Here is an 18,793-nt window from a genome sequence, read left to right as displayed (position 1 = left end):
TTTCTCCCCCATCCCACTGGGTGGGGAGGGGGAGTGAGTGAGCGGCTGCGTGGTGCTTAGTTGCTGGCTGGGGTTAAACCATGACAATTATGATCTGCGATTAATCTTCTAGTGTTAAGGAAATGTAGATATTTTACAGACCAAATCAGGTGGGGTGTAGATGGGGGAGAAGAAATGATTCCTATCCCACCCCCTACCCTGGGAAAAGACCATTTCGGATCTGTGAAAATTATTTAGTGCATTAAAATATTTGCTACCAGTGAATGAGTCGTGCACCTATTTGTGGAATCAGGAAGTTGAATTTTTTTGATGTTGCTGAAAATCCTGTTAGTCATATTCTTGAAAACAAGTTTTCCATTTTTGCCAGAAGGTAAAATAACAAGATCAAGACTATATTATTAAACCCTCTTCAAATTTTGGGAGTAACTAAACAGTAACAGTAACAGCTAAACATATTTTACAAGCAGTGTCCACAGAGATAGACACAGAGACACACATACATGCACAGGCACATGCACATTCATAGAATAATTTAGGTTGAAAGGGACCTCCAGAGGTCATCTAGTCCAACCTCCTGCTCAGAACAAGTCTAATTAGATCAGATTGCTCAGGGCCTTGAACACCTCCAAGGATGGAGATACTACAACCTCTTTGGGCAACCTGTTCCAGTATTTGACCACTTCCATGGTAAAAATCTTTTTTCCTAATTGGAACTTCCCATGTTCCAACTTGTGTCCATTGCCTGTCTTCCTATTGCTGTGCACCTCCAAGAAGAGACTGACTCCATCTTCTCTGTATCCTCCAATCAGGTAGTTGTGGACACACACAGACACTCATGTACACACACACAGAGGAGGGCACTTGTGCGCATCAACACACAGAGGGAGATGTATACAGACACAGACAGACGGAGATGCACACACACAGAGGAGGACACTCATGCACATGTACACACGGAGGGAAATGCTCATGTGCTCACACAGGGAGACACTTGTGCACACAAACACAGGGAGAGTTGCACATGCACACAGGAGGCGTATGCGCATACGGGGAGATACACACAAACAGAATAACAACTCTAGGCAACTTAAAGAAGCCTCAGGTCTGCAGGCCCTGCTTATTATGGGGGACTTCAACTACCCTAATATTTGTTGGGAAAGCAACGCAGTGGTGAACAAGCATTCTAAGAGATTTCTTGAATGCATTGAGGACAACTTCCTAATGCAATTGCTGGATGTGCCGACTAGGAGTGGTGCTCTTCTGGACCTACTGCTTACAAATAAGGAAGATTTGCTTGGAGATGTGACTGTCAATGGCAGCCCTGGCTGCAGTGACCATAGGATCACAGAGTTTGAGATCCTAAGGGGCATGAGGAAGACAAGTAGCAGAATAAAGACCTTGGACTTCAGAAGAGCTGATTTCGACTTGTTTAAGGAACTGTTATGAGGGATCCCATGGAAGTCTGCTTTGGAGGGCAAAGGAGCTCAGGAGTCCTGGGAGGTTTTCAGAGACAGCCTCCTCAAAGCACAAGAGCAGTCCATCCTCCTAAGCAGGAAAAGGAGTAGACATAACAAGAAACCAGCCTTGTTAAACAGTGAGCTACTGAGAGAGATCAAATGCAAAAAAGGAAGCATATGAGAGATGGAAAAGGGGACAAACTCCCAAAGAATATAGAAATATTGCTTGGGCATGCAGAGATGCAGTTAGGAAGACAAAAGCTCAGCTGCAGCTCAAACTGGCAAGAGATGTCAAGAATAACAAGAAAGGCTTCTATAGGTATGTTAGTAGCAAGCGAGCATGTATGCATGAATGTTTCTCTCTGCACACATATGTGCATGTCTGTCTCCCTCTCATAAAAAAAGTCTAGGTTGGAAGTGACCTCTGGAGATCATCTGGTCCAACCTTCTGTTAAAAGCGGAGTCTTAGATTAGGTTATCCAGGATCCTGTCAAGCTGTCTTGACTATTTCCAGCTCAGCAGTTTAGCTACTTTTCTACCCATCTTGTGGTCCATCTATCCAGTCTGTATCTTACCAACTTGCCAACAAGGATGGGGAGGGAGACCGTGTCAAACACCTTGCTAAATTCGAGGTAGATGATATCCACTGCTCTCCCCATATTGTCGTGGTTTAACCCCAGCCAGCAACTAAGCACCACGCAGCCGCTCACTCACTCCCCCCCATCCAGTGGGATGGGGGAGAAAATCGGGAAAAGAAGTAAAACTCGTGGGTCGAGATAAGAACGGTTTAATAGAACAGAAAAGAAGAAACTAATAATGATAATGATAACACTAATAAAATGACAACAACAATAATGTACAAATGATGCACAGGGCAATTGCTCACCACCCGCCGACTGACACCCAGCCAGTCCCCGAGCGGCAATTCCCCGCCCCCACTCCCCCCACTTTATACACTAGATGTGGTGTCACATGGTATGGAATACCCCTTTGGCCAGTTTGGGTCAGGTGCCCTGGCTGTGTCCCCTCCCAACTTCTTGTGCCCCTCCAGCCTTCTTGCTGGCTGGGCATGAGAAGCTGAAAAATCCTTGACTGAGTCTAAACACTACTGAGCAACAACTGAAAACATCAGTGTTATCAACATTCTTCTCATACTGAACTCAAAACATAGCACTGTACCAGCTACTAGGAAGACAGTTAACTCTATCCCAGCTGAAACCAGGACAATATCCACTGAGCAAATGCACGTGCAATAGGAGAGGAGGACACTCATGCACATACAAAGGGAGAAACATGCCCTCACACATGCGGACAGAGGCACTTGTGCACGCTTGCTCACAGAGGCTGACACAGGAAGACACCCGTATACAGACACACGCAAAAGGAGACACACATGCGACAGAGAGGGACACAGAGGGAGACACGGACACATGCACAGACACAGATGGAGATGCTCACGCACACAGAGGGACAGATGTGTGCGCACACACAGAGACACTTAGATTCATACAGACATAGAGGGAGACACCCTCCCCCCCCCATGCATGCACAGAGGACACTGATGTACATGGACTCAGAGGGAGATGCACACACTCAGAGGGGGAGATGTGCACACACAGAGCATGCACACAGTGAGACATGGATGCGCACATACGCAGGGAGATGCACATGCAGAAGGAGATGCACACAGACACGGGGAGACAGATACACGCACACAGACAGGAAGACAGGGAGATGTGTGCACACAGAGGGAGGCACACACATAAACATACAGGGAGAGAGTCATGAGTATATGCACGTGGACACAGAGGGAGATACTTGTGTGTGCACACACATGCACATTGGTAGATACTGATGCATGCTCACACACAGGGAGACATGCACGTGCACACCCCCCACAGAAGGAGACGCTCAGATGCATACGTATACACATACACAGATGCACAGCGGAAGACACTCACACACGTGCGCACACACACAGCTGGAGATGCACACACATATACCATCATCTCTTCCCCTGTCTTGATTTTCCCGTTGGTATCAGTGTACAAACACTGCTGAAAATGCCCTGGATTTGCCTGTATGCAGCCGAAAGGCAATTCAGGCCTAACATCTTGTAGTTTTTATGGTGAGGGTATGTCTGGTAATCCTGTCTCAGTTAAAATGACTGATAACAGACACGATAATGATAACTCAGTGTACAGTACAGCCTCAGTTCAGTGAAATGCAATGACATGCAGCAAAATGTAGCTGTCCTGTGTCTAAAAGCAACAATGCAAACATATTTAACTAAAAGTGACTTGAATTCAAACTCTTCAGTTGCTCTTTGTAGTTGAATAGATAGTTATATTTCTTTAGCTCAGTCCATGTCCTAACACTTCCCTTCTATGTCTGCATTATTTTTCCATATTGGAAATGATGCTACAACACACGTGTTTTCATGCCTATCTCAAAGTAGCATCACAGACACTCAAAAATGTGTTGTTTGTGCTGTGGGCTATTTCATTCCAGGGTAAAATTACTTAAAATATATTGCCTGCTTCTTTTCTTGTATTCTTCCTGCTTTATGTGGGGGTTGTGCTTTGGGACAGCTGGGGAGACCGAAATTTTATGTCAGAAGTTTTATTTATATGGCGTTAAAAAGAATGATTGCTTTGTCACTGAAAGGAAAGAATAATGCTTTATCAGGGTACTAGTAAGTGTGACTGTGAACATACAAACCCTTGGAAAATCTGAGATAGCTTTTTAAAAAAAAGCTTTTGCTCTTCTTTTCATGCTGCTTCTACCCCCTTTTCTTCACCCTCAGCGTTACCTTGGTAAAATGAAACCTGCATGCACATATAATCTTTTTAACCTATGTTGTCCAAGAAAAAGCTTTTAAATCTTTTTTTTTTTTTTTTTTCCCCTCGAGATTCTTGCACTTGAAAACCACTCATCAGGTCTTCTTATATGGTATCTGCTTCATATCAGAAGTTCAGATAGAAAGATGCCAGCTAAACATAGAGCTGAAAACCTGAATGAGATGCAAGATGTAGGGGGGGAGCCACAGATCTGAGTCTGGACATCCTGCCCTGTCCCTCAGCAAGGTGGTCATCTGGCAATAGTAACTGACAGCAACCATCACAGACCACATGCTGGTGAGAAGCCTGACTGGGGAAGGATTAGGAATGTTTTCAGTGTGACTCTAAGGAGATGATTTGGAATGTCTCACTTGGAAGAGAGGAGAGAAGGATGATGCTGCAAAACCATGGAGGGATGCTCTGACTACACTCCCTCCTCTTCAAACAAGAAAGCAAAATGTCAGGGAGTGTCTTAAAAATTTTGTAGTGAAGCTCCCTTCATGTGAACATGCTGATGTTGAGGTGCTACTTTCCTCCCACTTTTGTTTATCTCTTGCTTTTTTCTTTAGATGCCTTTTGGTTGAACTCTCTTATGTTTGTTCTACAGTAGTGGGTTTGGGTTGGTTTGTTTTTTGTTTTTTTTTTTTTTTCTCTGTGTGTGTGTGCGTAAAGTGTGGTAAATATCTATTTGGTTGTTAGAGCTCCCTGTCTGTGGAAAACATTTTCTCACTGTTGAGGGGAAAATTATTGGCTGTTGTTCTTGTGCTCTGGCAATCTAAGATACAGCTTTCTTTTAGAAGTTACTTTATTTGACAAGTAATGCAGAAGGAAGAATGAGTACTTTATTTCGGGAAAGAAGTGGGAAGTGGTTTTGAAATTTGGTATTTTCAGGAGGTTTTTGAGTATGTATCGTGTTCTTGTTTTCTCATCTTCTCAAATGCACACACATGCCCCAAATGTTCATTCTTAAAACACTGTCTTCCCCAGACCTTTCTCAGTTGAAGGGATTGATATCATACTTGTTATCACCTAGGTCGCTGTTCCCAGAATCACTGCCATCTTATTTAGGTTGAACCTCTGCCTCTCAGCTTTCATTCAAGCCCTTGCTAATCATGGTCTGTGTGAAAAGGGAACCTTTATCATCAGTCTATAGGTGATAAAGCATTTCAAGACATTTCACTAATTTCTCTTGTAATGGCTAATCTTCTGCATCCACATAGATAACCTGTGTCCGTTGCAGCGGTGTCCAGCACCTGGTATGGTTTTGTTGGGAATCTTTCCTCTGTACATAGAGAGATGATATGATTTGGCTTTCATAATTTGGAATTTTTTCTTAACAATCAGCCTTCAGTAAAGCATTGCAATATTTCAGACTTCCAAAATGAGCCAGTCCATCACTATGAACTCGCCTGGCCATCTGGACTGTTGTCTGACCCTGGTTGTTGTCACCGGACCTGCTCTGCTCTCCTCACCCAGGTAGGCCCTGGCCTGCCTTGCTGTTACCCTTGTCTCCCAGCTTGCCCTCCCTCACAAAGGAGTCACTCTTACTGTTCCCTGAGAATTTCATAGCCCCTCTCTCAGTTAACAAATGAGAGGGAGCAGAACTGGTCATGTACATAAGCTAGTGTGTAATGGCATGATGACATGAATGGGCATTCTTTATCATTGCTAAAGCCCTGCCTACTTTAAAATGAACATTTAGACTACCTACTCATCAAGTGGGGTCACTTTTTAACCTTTAAGAGACTGCCTTAGGTACTGAAACACCTGTCAGGGAGCAGCAAGAGCAGGGCTGCCCCCTCAAGGAAGGCAAGCCAGAAGCTGAGAGCAGCCACAACACAGGCCAAGCAATGACCTCACCAACAGGGCACAGTCCTGCAGCACTAGAGCCAGTGTGGTGACAGCAACAGGTCCTATCAGTAATCCAGGGAGTCAGAGCTGCAGGCTGTGGGACCAGGGGGGGCTGCAGTGATGCAGAAATCCTGGGGTGGCCTTACATAATTTCTCATTCTTAGAGTAGTTAGTGACTATGTTTCCCATCCAATTTCTCCATTTCATCCAGGAGGATCGTGGCTCAGGATCTGTCCATGCTGCCCCCCCCTTCCCACACATACCTTTCTAGCAATTTCCCTACCCGTTCCAAGCACCCATCTGCTTCCCCCAGAGGGCCTTTTCCCTCTGTAACCAAACCCTCCTTCCCAGACATACTCATTTAGTCTGCTGACTTCAGATCAGGATCCTGCCGACTATGTCAGATGTTAGGCACTGATTAGCAAAATGCCATCCTGACTAGAACAGGCACTGATATGGTGATACCAGGATGCTTGACCCATCCTGTCAGAGTGTTCTCCTGCTAGCTAGGGAAAGCAGCCCCCCTTCCCTCCCATCCTCCTGACCACAGAAAAAGGTTTGATTTGCATGGCATGGTCAGAACAACAGGCTTTGTTTAATGTCTTGATTTAGGCTGCAGTGATCCAGTGCAGGGCTGTCCGGCAGGTGCCTCCAGACAGCCCTGATCCCATGATTTGCATAAATTACTCCTTTTCCCATGTCTTCACCCTCCTTTTCACTGCCCTCATACTTCTGTTGCAGGAAAAAAATCTGGTGAACCCATGTAGTTTAAATCAAATCAGGATCCAAATGGTTTTATTGATTTTATTAATGACATAATTAGCCAGTAATCAGTGAGCTATACATTCAGGATCTACATCAGGAATTCAGCAGATAAAGCACAATACCACACACTTACAAAATATTAATAAACAGTTAAAAAATTTTAAACACCCTTCTATAACTAATCCCAAAAGGTTCTAATCCCCCCCCACACACACACATTCACACGGTTATATGCACACCCTCTCCTGGGAGTGGGGATACTTCTACTTGCATACACTTCCTGTGGGAGATGTGGGTGATCCAGCTTTATGTAAAGCCATGCTGCTCCCTACATTCCTGGTGAGAGAGTACCCCACGAGGTCACATACACACACCAAAGGTGTGGGTCCCTACCTGCTGCATGCACTCTGTACCATCAGTGCACTAGCTAGAATGCAGGCTACTCATAACGTCCCACAGGGAGGCTGCTCTGTCAGGCCTAGGCAGAGGTCATGATGTCTGCAGGGTGACTTTTGGCAGTGTCAAGCCAGGTTTTGATTCCTGCTTTGTTCCCACTGTTACAAATTTTCATGCTGCTTTTATACTTCTTTTCGAGCTGACGCCTTTTTTTCAGAACTCTCTTGCTAATTCACTGGTTACTGCTTAATTTGGCTCATGGTCATCTTAAGCAAACTTCCTCTTCAGCCTCATCAGCTTTTGGGCAAACACTCTCTCAGACAGTTTTGGGTATTATATTCATGCACACTATTTGCACTCGCATTCCTCTCTTATCAGCTGTTGGTATCCAAGCCATTTTGCCAAAGATGGCCGTGTGGATTCCCCCACTTAATGCCCCTCTCCTCCCATATAAACAATCACCCCTAATCACGTTTTCCCTGTTGGCCCCAGTTTTACTACATCTGTACCCAAATTTGGTATTTCTGATACCAGTTCCAAGGCATTCATGGCCATATATGTTATTACTGATACAGTTACCCAAGCACTGCTGGCCTTGCAAGATTCCACTCCCCAAAAGGCCCCCCGATACTCCCCTTAGGTGTCTCCTCCTTAACCCCATATGAAATCCAGCCATCCCTCATGGCGCTGCCTGTAACTTCTCACACTATTATTGACGAGGAGAAGCAAGAGCAGAACTGCTCTATGAGGGGGAAAAAAAAGAGTTAAAAACAAAGGGCAATTACAGAAAAGGCAGGGGCAATGACCTAACCAACCAGGATGCATCCCCGCAGTATATGAGGAGGGTGAGCACAGCAGGAGTGGTGATAACAACAGGTTCTATCACAGGCTGGCAGTGGAAGGGGTCTGTGTGATGAGGCTTCAGGAGGGAGACATGAACAACTGGGTGAATCTTCCGGGATCATGGGAGCTCCAGGCAGTAGGTAACTGGGTTGATTTGGTCAGCCATGGTGAAAGGCCCTAAATAACCATGGTCCAGCTTGGCAGATGGTCAGGCAGTCTGGATGTGCTTGCTGGAAAGCCAAACCCAGTGACCAATGGAGAAGGCTGTGGCCAGGCAACACCATCTGCCTGCTTGCCTCTTGTAGGCGCTTTTGGCTTTGCCCAGCTGGGTTATGAGAAGGATGTGAATTTGCTGGAATTGTACAAGCAGGTCACCAGTTGCAGGTGTGTGTGAAGCAGCTGCTGTGGTTGGATGACTCTGGGGGTGGAAATCAAAGTTAGCAAAGAATGGGGTCTGCTCTGCAGATGCAAGGATGTTATCGTTGTAAGCAAACTCTGCCAATGGGAGGAGGGTGACCCAGTCATCTTGGAGAAAATTATTGTAACGCCAGAGATATTGTTCCAGGATCTGATTCACTCTCTCTGTCTGCTCATTGGTCTGGGGGTGGTGAGAGGGCGAGAGGCAAGTTTGTATGGGGAAGAGCCCCACAAGCTCCTTCCAAAATCTGGCTGTAAACTGCTGACCTCCCCCCCTTCCCCCAGTCAGTAATGATGTTGTCTGGGAAAGGCTATGGCATCAGAAAATGTGCTGTAGGAAGTCAGGCAGTCTGTGGGCAATTTCCTGAGGGGAACAAAGTGAGCCATCTTAGTGAAGAGGTCCACGGTTGCTAGGACAGCTGTGTTGCCCTGTGAGGGGGGCAGGTCTACTATGAAGTCCATGGACTGTGGCCCGCACTGTGGGCCACCAGTAGGTCCAGGTAATCAGGTGTTGTATCTTCCATCAGCCCACGCATCTGGCTGCAGGTACATGGCGGCATTGATGGAGGACCTCTGCTTGCAGCAGTCTCTGAAAGATGTACAGCTTCTTCCCCCAATACAGGCAGCCGTCCTGTTTTTACAGGCTAAGTTAGGCTGTGCCAGCACAATGCTTTGCTAGAAGTGTGCCATTTGCAGTGGTTTCTCTAACTACTGCAGTGAGCTCATCCTCTGCTGCGGTGGTGACAAAGTGTCTGAGTCCCCCTTCCATGACAAGGCATCGGCCTTGCCATTCTGCTGCCCTGGATGTTAGGTGAAAATGAAGTGAAAGTGCAAAAAGAAAGAGGCCTAGAGGGCAAGGCTGGGAGAGAGACACGTCATCCCTCAGTAGTAGTCCAGGCTATGGTGGTTGGTCAGCAACACTGTTGGGTCTTTTGCCCCCTTGAGGAGGTGAAAGGCAGCTTTGATTGCCAGGAGCAACTTGTCCCAGATGTTGTAATTTGTCTCAGTGGGAGCGGGCTGCTGAGAGAAAAAGGCACAGGGGTGGAGCTCCCGCTTAGGGCTGACCTTCTGAGAGAGGATGACCCCTATGGCTCCTGCGTCTAAGGCATCCACTTCTACAATGAAAGGTCGTCTGGGTAGTCTAGGAATGGGGCTGTAGTGAATGCCCATTTCAGTTTCTTAAAGGAGCATTTCTTGAGTTTGGCGTAGAGATGCTTCTGTCTCAAGTCACGCGAGACTTCCTGCATGTAGTCTACGTGAGCCTCTTGAGCGGTTGAAAAAGTCAAGATGTCATCCAGGTATGCCACGACAGAGTTATCAAGCAAGTCCCTCAGGACATCGTTTATAAAATGTTGGAAGGTGGTTGGAACATTGCAGAGACCAAATGGCATCACAAGATACTCGTAGTGGCTGTACCTGGCGTGGAAAGCAGTTTTCCACTTGTCCCCCTGCTGGATTTCGAGCAAGTTGTAGGACCCTCTCAGGTCCAGCTTTGTGAACCAACGAGCCTCCTGCAGACGGACCAAGAGCTTCAGGATGAGAGGAAGAGGGTGACGGTTTTTAACCATTGTATCATTCAACCCCCTGTATTCTGTGCAGGGGCAGAAACCTCCATCATTCTTTTTTGCTGGAAAATATGGGGGCCCTGGAGGGGGAGATGGAGGGGACAGATGAACCCGCATGCCAGATTGCCCTCAAGAGCTGCTAATTCCAGGCATAGATGCATCTGAAAGGCTCCTCCTGTCAATGGGACAGTCATACGGGCAATAGGGCAGTAGTGTTTCCACCCCCTTCTTCTCAAAGACATCTGCAAAGTCACTGTACTCCTCTAGGAACATTGTTGGGAGCGAGGGATCCAGTGACTGAGGCAGAGGTATGTTCAACCTGGACAACTGCTCACAGGATGTAGAGCCAGGAACATGGGAGTCTCTGGGTCAAGTCACAGAGGGTGCTGTGGTGGGGGAGACAGCCCCAAGAGGATCCCAGGGCCAGATCTTGTCCTCAGGCTCTGAATATCCCCTTTCCACAGGAAAGCCCAAGAAGACCAATTGTCAGTTAACGATAGGTTCTGCTTCCATAACCAGAGCAGCCTGAGGATGACTAGAAAGAGGGGTGTGTGCAGGATGAGGAAGGGCAAAATCTCAGTGTCCAGGTGCCACGGTTACCCGAAGGGGAAAAGTCTCATGAGTGATGACCCGCCCCAATCTCGGGTTCTCCTCCCATCTTATAGCAATGACTGTGCTTGGGGTGGGTCAGGGCTGGGCACTCTTTTCAGACTCAGAGGCCATAAACCAACGGGAGGTCCTGAGTCTACCAGAGCAGTAGTTTAGATGGTGTGCCCACCTGGGAGGGTGATGATCCTGGACTCACAATACCCCTCACCTTGTGCAGATGCCCCTGACCACTCTCCCTTCACAGTGGTTAGGGTAGAGGATTTGTTGGGGCAAGTGGCAACACAATGGCCTTTCTCACCACAGTAGAAACATACCCTTTCCTTCCACCTGCGTTCTCACTCTTGAGGCGAGGTTAGGTTTTGCCTATCTCTATGGACTCCTCCTCTGGGGACAGTAAGGGAGGTGGAGCAAAATGTGGAGGTATGCTCTCTCTGATGTGTTATCAGGCACTTCTCCAGAGTGATAGCCAGGTCTGACAGCTGCCCCAGGCTCTGGGGTGGGTCAGCCCTGGCCAGCTCATCTTTGAGAGCCTCAGTCAGCCCTGATCTGTAACAGGCCATAAGGGCTTGGTTCCTCCCACCCGGTTTCCATGGCCAACTACATGAATTGAATTGAATTGAATTGAATTGAATTGAATTGAATTGGTGTAGTTAGTGCCTGACTGACTCCCTTGCCAGAGCTCCAGCAAGGCAGCCTCAGCTGCATGATTACAGTCTCCCCCAAAACTGTTCCAGAGCAATGAATAAATAATCAGGGTCCTGGAGCACTGTGTCATTGCACTCCATATAGGGGGTGACATGGTCTAGGGCCATCCCTGAGAGCCAGGATATTATTAATGCCGTGTGGCTAATTTCTGTTGGATAAGCAGTACAGATTAGCTGTATCTCACTAATAAATCCCCATACCCTCACCTGATGCCCATTGAAGGGTCTGGGGAGGTGGGGGACAGGGGCAGGCTGTGACCTGCCTCTGCATGCTGATTACAGCTTCCTGAAGGGTTTGGAGGTCAGCCTGGAGCTGTGGGGGAGCCATGGGGGCAAGTCCCTGTCCAGCCTGAGAGCCAGACTCCGTGGCACTCAGCTCAGGGCTCAACAAGGCCTGAGCTAACTGTCAAGGAGCAGCAAGAGGAGAACTGCTCCATGAGGGAAGGTGAGCTGAGAACCAAGGTGTGACCGATCAACAAACCCCTACAATGGAAGAAGGCTCAGAGAAGATAGGCAAGGGTGATGTGCTCATGAAGCTCAGAAAAGAATGTAGGAAGTGACCACACCTACCGTAAAGGAAGCTGAACTTAACACAAAAGGGGACTGTTTTAGATAAACAGCTGTATCGCTTGAGCGGGTCAACTGGTTATGTAAATGGCCTTCCCTAAAATAATTACTAGAGAGTATTGTCTTCCTAAGCCAGACAGACCAACATGGGGGAAGTGTATGTGTGGCTCAGCCCAACATAGAACATAAAAACTGGACAACCAGCAAGGTGAACTTTGAAGAGAGCAACAGGCTTGAGCTGGCTTCAACCCACGTATTCCTTCCTGGCAATTGGGGATGCTCAGTGTCGTGATGGTGAGCATATAGATATCGGTAACGGGAATCATGTTTGTATTGTGCTCCAACTATATGTTGCAATTGCTATAGTGTGTTTGTGTTGTGATTTCAGTAGGTTGCTGTATCACTCTGCTAAATCAAAAATCCCATGTAACGTCAAATACCTACAAATAAGTAAATCTGATATTAAACATTAAACCCTCCTCATGTGGAATAACTAAAAGAACCTGGTCAGAGAGTATTGGACTCTGACACAAGGGCAACCACAGCACAGGCGGGGGCAGTGCCCTAACCAAAAAGGGCACAACACCACAGTATCTGAGCAGGGTGAGCAGAGCAGGGGTGGTGATAGCAGCAGGTTCCATCAACAGTCCAGCAATCATCAGACACAGGTTGAGGTAACAAGTCAGGTCTGAGGTCAATCTGGGAAGTCCAATCAACATGTCAGGAGTGACAAGGGACAGGACTGGAGACAAGTATACCAACAACATAGCTCAAGCAAGGACATGTAGTCTGGGCCTGAGCTTAAATGGAGCTCCTGGACCAGTGAGCAGAGGGTATGTGCATGGGAGTCCCAGGTAAGGTTGGTCAGGGCAATGAAGGCCTGTTATTGCACTCAGCGCTTTGACAGTTATCTGTCACGTCCGGCAATTTCTCATGTCATGGCCAGTAGTTTTCCACGTCTTGTTCAGTTAGATTAACCTCAGGCCAGGGACTAGTCGGTGGTGTAGTCATTTGCCTGCAGCCCTAACGCTGAGCTAGCCATCTTGGAGAGGAATGGGCTGCTGCACAGGGTGAGCCATCTAATCTACCTTAGATAATCATCTTGTGTCATGCATCACCCTATGGGGGTGCTGTGACTTAGAAAAGGAGCTTGGGGTGACTAGATGTCCCACATTTTATTGTGTAAATAGGACAGGTGATTCCTACCCTGTACACCCACTGAATTTCAATGGCTCTCCAACTGTAATGTGGAGATAACGAACCGCAGGATATTGACATGCTGACTCTTTCCATGCACAGCACCAAGCACAACAAAACAGAAGAAACAACCAAGGACATTTTCATCAGAAAAGCTTTTTTTCTGTCTTTTTTCATGCAAAGTCAATTATTTTTCCACAGAGGAAAATTTTCAGACTGCTAAGCATATTTTTGATGACAATATAAATCGAGTAGAATTATGATAGAACAAGTCAGAATTAAAAAGAAAATCCTTGAAAATGCTCAAAGCTTTTGAGTTCCATGGGTTTTGAAATGGAAGGGATTTTTGTTTTATAAATGAAAGTGATTACAAAATTAATTACAAAAATTGCTTTTTACATTTCCCCCCCCCCTTCCGGTCTCCCTTTTTCCCTTTCCCCATTTATTCCACCGATTGAAAACATAGCAGCAGCCATACTGGGTCAGACCTAAGGTCCGCCTAGTATCCTTTGACTGACAGTGGCCAGAAGTGCGTGTCAAAAGAAGGGGATAAGAACAGAGAAAGCGTATATGACGCTTTCTCAAGGGCTCTCTCAGCCTCTGACCATTTGCGAGAGATGGGTTTATTTTCTATTCTTCTTTTGTCACTCAGTGATGGTTCCAAAACTGAGGAAGACTTTTAAGAGTGCCACGTTGGAAAAAAGGAAAAAATATCACTTGAGAAACTTTTGTCGTTGTCTCCCCCCTCTCCCCGAAAAAAGAAAAAAGCGAGGGAGAGGGGACAAAAAAAGAAACCTCCCCAAAGATTGCCTGTTCTGTTGTGTTTCGTGGCAACCTGGATGCCAGCAGTGGGGTATGAGGGGAAAGAAGAAAACATGGAATATTTTTTTACAGGGGTTGTCTTTACCTCTAACATTTTGACCAGTTCTAATAAAACTAAGAGGACAAAAGGCCTTTGCGGCGGTCAGGGTAGGAGGTTTGTTGGGGTAAATGACAACATGGTGGCCTTTTTCACCACAGTAAAAGCATACCCCTTCCCTCCATCTGTGTTCTTACTCTTGGGATGAGGGATGTGGCTGGATGGCACCTACTTCCATGGGCTCATCCTCTGGCAGGGTGTCACGGGTGAGACAGAGTAAACGAGAACCCATAGTGGATCTGGATACTGGGGTTTATTTAAGAACCAACAAGATCAGAGCTTTTACCCTACTTGATCATCTCACACACTCACTCATTCGCTCGCTTCCTCCCCCCCCAGTGTTACATTCACTAGGTCAGGTCTTAACTTCCCTTCCCATCAGGGAGATTGCTGCTGGTCCAGGAAGATTGAGCAGAAAGTTGGATCAATTCCTGCCGTGCCGCTACTCGCAGTTACCGGTCTCAGGCATTACTGGCCAAGGTCCCTGGGCATTTGGGGACTGGAGCGTCTCACATATGAGGAAAGGCTGAGAGAGCTGGGGCTGTTTGGCCGAGAGAAGAGAAAGCTCAGGGGGATCTCATCAATGTATACAAATATCAGAAGGGGAGGGTGCAAAGAAGACAGAGCCAGGCTCTTTTCAGTGGTGTCCAGTGACAGGACAAGAGGCAATGGGCACAAAGTGAAACACAGGAGGTTCCGCCTGAACATCAGGAAACACTTTACTACTGTGAGGGTGACTGAGCACTGGGACAGGTTGCCCAGAGAGGCTGTGGAGTCTCCCTCCTTGGAGATAATGCAAAAGCCATCTGGACATAGTCCTGGGCAACTGGCTCTTGGTGGCCCTGCTTGAGCAGGGGGGGGTTGGACCAGAGGACCTCCAGAGGTCCCTTCCAACCTCAACCATTCTGTGATCCCCCCAGCATTTGTCTCCACACATCACCCTGATCTCCAGGATCTTTCCCCACTTCCAGGATCTTCACTCACCTTCCCCCCAAGCCCCTCCCTGCCCCTCGAGACCACTTCTTCTTTTCGAGAACCCTTCTTTTTGGCACCAGCTTGTCTTTCCTGAACCCCAAGGCCTTGTTCTTCCCAGTCTAAATAGTCTACGTGCAGAAGCAGAATGTGTGATCAGCCTCCTAATCGGTGGTTCTGTCTCGTGTCTCTTTGTTAATTGGAGGATGCAGGATATGCCTCTTTTGTTCAGTCCAGGTGTTATCAAAGTTTCCGACCAGCCTATGCCAGTTGCAGCTAGCAAGTAGCAGGCTTCCACTTGAGAGTTCAAAAGTTCAATTTCAGACATTCACCCACACATGCACCCAATTATCTGCCGCCTGTTAGCATTCACAACTTAAGCTATGACAGGGTGGTAAGGGAGGTAGAGAAAAGCATGGCTGAGCTCCCCCAAGGATCTGGGCATCCTCTCTCTGGCACACCATCTGGCACCTCTCCAGGGTGATAGCCAGGTCTGAGAGCTGCCCCAGTCTCTGGGGTGGGTCCACCCTGGCCATCTCATCTTTGAGGGCCTCAGTCAGCCCTAACCTATAGTGAGCCATAAGGGCTCACTCTTCCCACCCGGTTTCCACGGCCAACTTCACAAATTGTGTAGTCAGCAGCCAGCTGGCTCCCCTGCCAGAGCTCCAGTAAGGCAGCCTCGGTCACAGCTGCACAATTGCTATCTCTGAAAAAAACCCACTCCAGAAGAGCAACTAGGTCCTCAGAGTTCTGGAGTGTCGGGTCATTGTGCTCCATATAGGAGGTGACCCAGTCTAGGGCCATTCCTGAAAGCTGGGAGATAATTACTGCTGAGCAGCTAATACCTGTTTGGTAGGCCCCTGGATAAGCAGCATTGGCCACATCCGACTAACAAACTCCCATGCCCTTGCTCAAATCTCACGGAGGGGTTTAGGGAGCTGGGGGGTGCACTGGGCGCAGAGGATGCTAAAGCAGCCTGCAAGAGCTGTAATCTGCCTCTGCATAGTGACCACAGCCTCCCCCAGGGTTTGGAGGTCAAATGGGGGCTGTGAAGGCAAGTTCCAGCACAGCCTGAGGGCCAGGCTCTACCAGTACTTAGTTCAGGGCTTGAGACGGCCTGAGCTAATTGCAAGGGAACAGCAAGAATGGGGCTGTTTCCTAAGGGAAGGTGAGCAGGAAGTTAAGGGTGGCCACAATACCAGCCAGGCAACAACCTCACCAACAGGGTGCAGTCCCAATAGCACCAGAGGCAGATGAGTAGAGCAAGGTGGTGATAGCAACCAGTCCTACTGGCAGCCCAGCGAGCATCAGATAAAGGGAACAAGCTAAATCCAAGGTCAAGCCCCTCACCACCCCTGGCCCCCAAGCCTGCCTGGCCTCCAGGGCTCCCAAGGGGCATCTCCCATGCCATGTCCTTTTCCAGTTTCCTATCCCTGCCCTAGCTCTGTGTCCCCTGAAATAGTCCCATGACAACCCATAGCAATTAAATCACTCTACAGCAAGTCCCTTCTGAACCCGGATCTCTGTAAGGTGTGAGGACACACCTTGCTGGGAGGGGAGGCTGCTGTCAGTGCCCTGAGGGCATTAATAGGCCTGAATTGCTCTGACCAGCCTCCCCTGGAGCCTCCACCCCCACTTTCTGCCCAGGGGTTCCCTTTAAGCTCAGGCCTGGGCTTTCAGTTTCTAAGCTATGTCGTAGGTGCATTTGTCTGTGGTGCTGTCACAGCTATGCCTGTGTTTGGTCATGGACCTTGTTGATCTGGACCCTGATCTGCAGACTGGTTTCCTGGTTTGATCTTGGACCTGTCTTGTCACTGTGGATTTGCCTGGGCTAGTTCTGCCCCTGGTTACTGTTGCTGAATCTGACCTGAGGACTGACTTCCTGGCTTAACCTTGGACTTGCCTCGTCACCATGAACTTGCCTGATGCTTTGAACTCTTGGTTGAACCTGGCTGTCGTACCCAGGTCTGTCCTGCTTGCCTTGCCCCAGTACTGTGGGACTGGGCCCTGACTGGCGAGGGTCCTGCTGTTGCATTAAAGGGTAAAGAAGTTTGGCAGAAAATAAACCCCCTTGCGTTCCAGCTTATCCTCAGATGTCAGAGGGGCTGGGGGTGGCTAGGTTTAAATTCTGAGTGATGTCCAATTCAACGCTATCAGTCCAGTCGCGTTCAATACGTTGAACTATCACGATGACGGATGCACTAATAGCGTACTGCACTCTCAGCTTAGCTGTGTTCAACGCACTAGAATTACCAGACTTGGAGAGTTTGGTCGCGTTTCACGAACTATCACGTCTAGATTAATGAGCAGCGCAGTTTATTAAAGCAACACGAGTACAGGTTCTTTTGGATTGCCGGTGATAAATACGCTGTCTGCAAAGCTCTTGCAAATAATAATACAGTCGACTACAAGCACACTAAATTACGAAGGAAAAGAGCTTAGAGAATTCTAAGTTTCCCGGGAAAGCACTCGGTACAGCCGAGGGTTCGAATCTCACCCAATAGGCGTCCCTATGTGGGAGGAAGAGAGGTTCAGCCCGTCGACTGATCCCAGAAGTCAGCGATGTCCTCCCGACTTGTCCACGATGGTATCTTCCCTAGCATTTCTCCTCTCTTAAGCCCTTTTATATTTTCTTATTGTTAGGTGGAGCTTGAGTGACTCTAGTCATTGTTACGGATGCACGACTAACCAAATCCAACGGGTGTTAAAACTCAGATTTATTCTTCAGTAAAAGTTAGTTAGAAGTCCGGTAACATTTTATAAAACCACAGGCTCAGTGATGTGAAGAGAATTAATACTACACGGACGACTTAAGAATCCCCAAGATTTAAAGTGATGGCTCAAAATGCGCATATCACTCACCTAAAAGCTGAGGGCTCTCTCCCTCGAGGAGTTACCTCGGGCGGTGCCCCGACCCGAGGGGGAGTCCCCGACCGCAGACCCGCTGCTCCGAGGAGGACTGCCAACATGTCCTGCGGCGGGACCCCGTTTATACCCCTGTCGAATCTGACCTGTGGTCATTTAATTCTGTTGGCCAGGAGGGTCACCTCGGTGTACCTGGCGCATCTCGCTTGGCCAGTTCAAATTTCAACCTGCAGCCTCCAGGGTTTCCTTCGCCTTCTCCCTTCCTGGAGAAGTTTTGTTTCCTGCTGGCGGGATGGGGGGGGAATGTACTGCCACAGTCATATATACCTTTATTATGATCGGTGTAAAATCTCCTCGCTTTACTTTTAAAGGTATATGCTAGAGAAAATTCAGAGCGCATGCTCAGTGAGGGGTAGTCGCACCTTGGAGGCAGGTAGCTTTTGGGATGGAGGTGTGTTTTGGTATTATAGTGAGCAAAGTGTACCCAAAGGACATGATGTTGCGCGTCAGTACCCCAGAACGGGGCGCTTACTTCTGATAAAAATCAGAAGTAGGGCAGTAGGTCGACAGAACCCCCATTATTTTACCTCCTTGCTTCAGTGGATTCAATGCAGGGACCTAGCGTTCTTGTTCCAGTAGTTCCAGTTCCCTCTCCCTGCGATGATATCACAGAGCCTGGCCGCGGTGTCTCCGCTCCGCTCCACCCTCCCTGTTACTTCTCTTAGGGTCACCACACCAAGCTCCCCTGGTGTTGCTAACATCTAAGGTTGCAGGTTATGTTGCTTAGGGCATTATTATGGAACAGATTTCGTGTATATCCACTGCA

General features: G+C 47.8%; 1 long non-coding RNA gene across 1 annotated transcript in view; it reads right to left on the bottom strand.

The window, feature by feature from the left end:
• Window positions 1-18,280, bottom strand: part of LOC138683553 (uncharacterized) — a 309,062-nt gene extending 290,782 nt beyond the window's left edge. Inside the window, exon 1 of the long non-coding RNA XR_011323058.1 lies at window positions 17,965-18,280. This is a non-coding gene — a long non-coding RNA (uncharacterized lncRNA). The remainder of the gene's footprint in view (window positions 1-17,964) is intronic.
• Between the last annotated feature and the right edge of the window lie 513 nt (window positions 18,281-18,793).

This window comes from Haliaeetus albicilla, chromosome W, assembly GCF_947461875.1.
Source record: "Haliaeetus albicilla chromosome W, bHalAlb1.1, whole genome shotgun sequence".
Classification (NCBI taxonomy): domain Eukaryota; kingdom Metazoa; phylum Chordata; class Aves; order Accipitriformes; family Accipitridae; genus Haliaeetus; species Haliaeetus albicilla.
The sequence above is the reverse complement of the archived record's forward strand: the minus strand, read 5'-3'. Positions and strand labels throughout refer to the sequence as shown.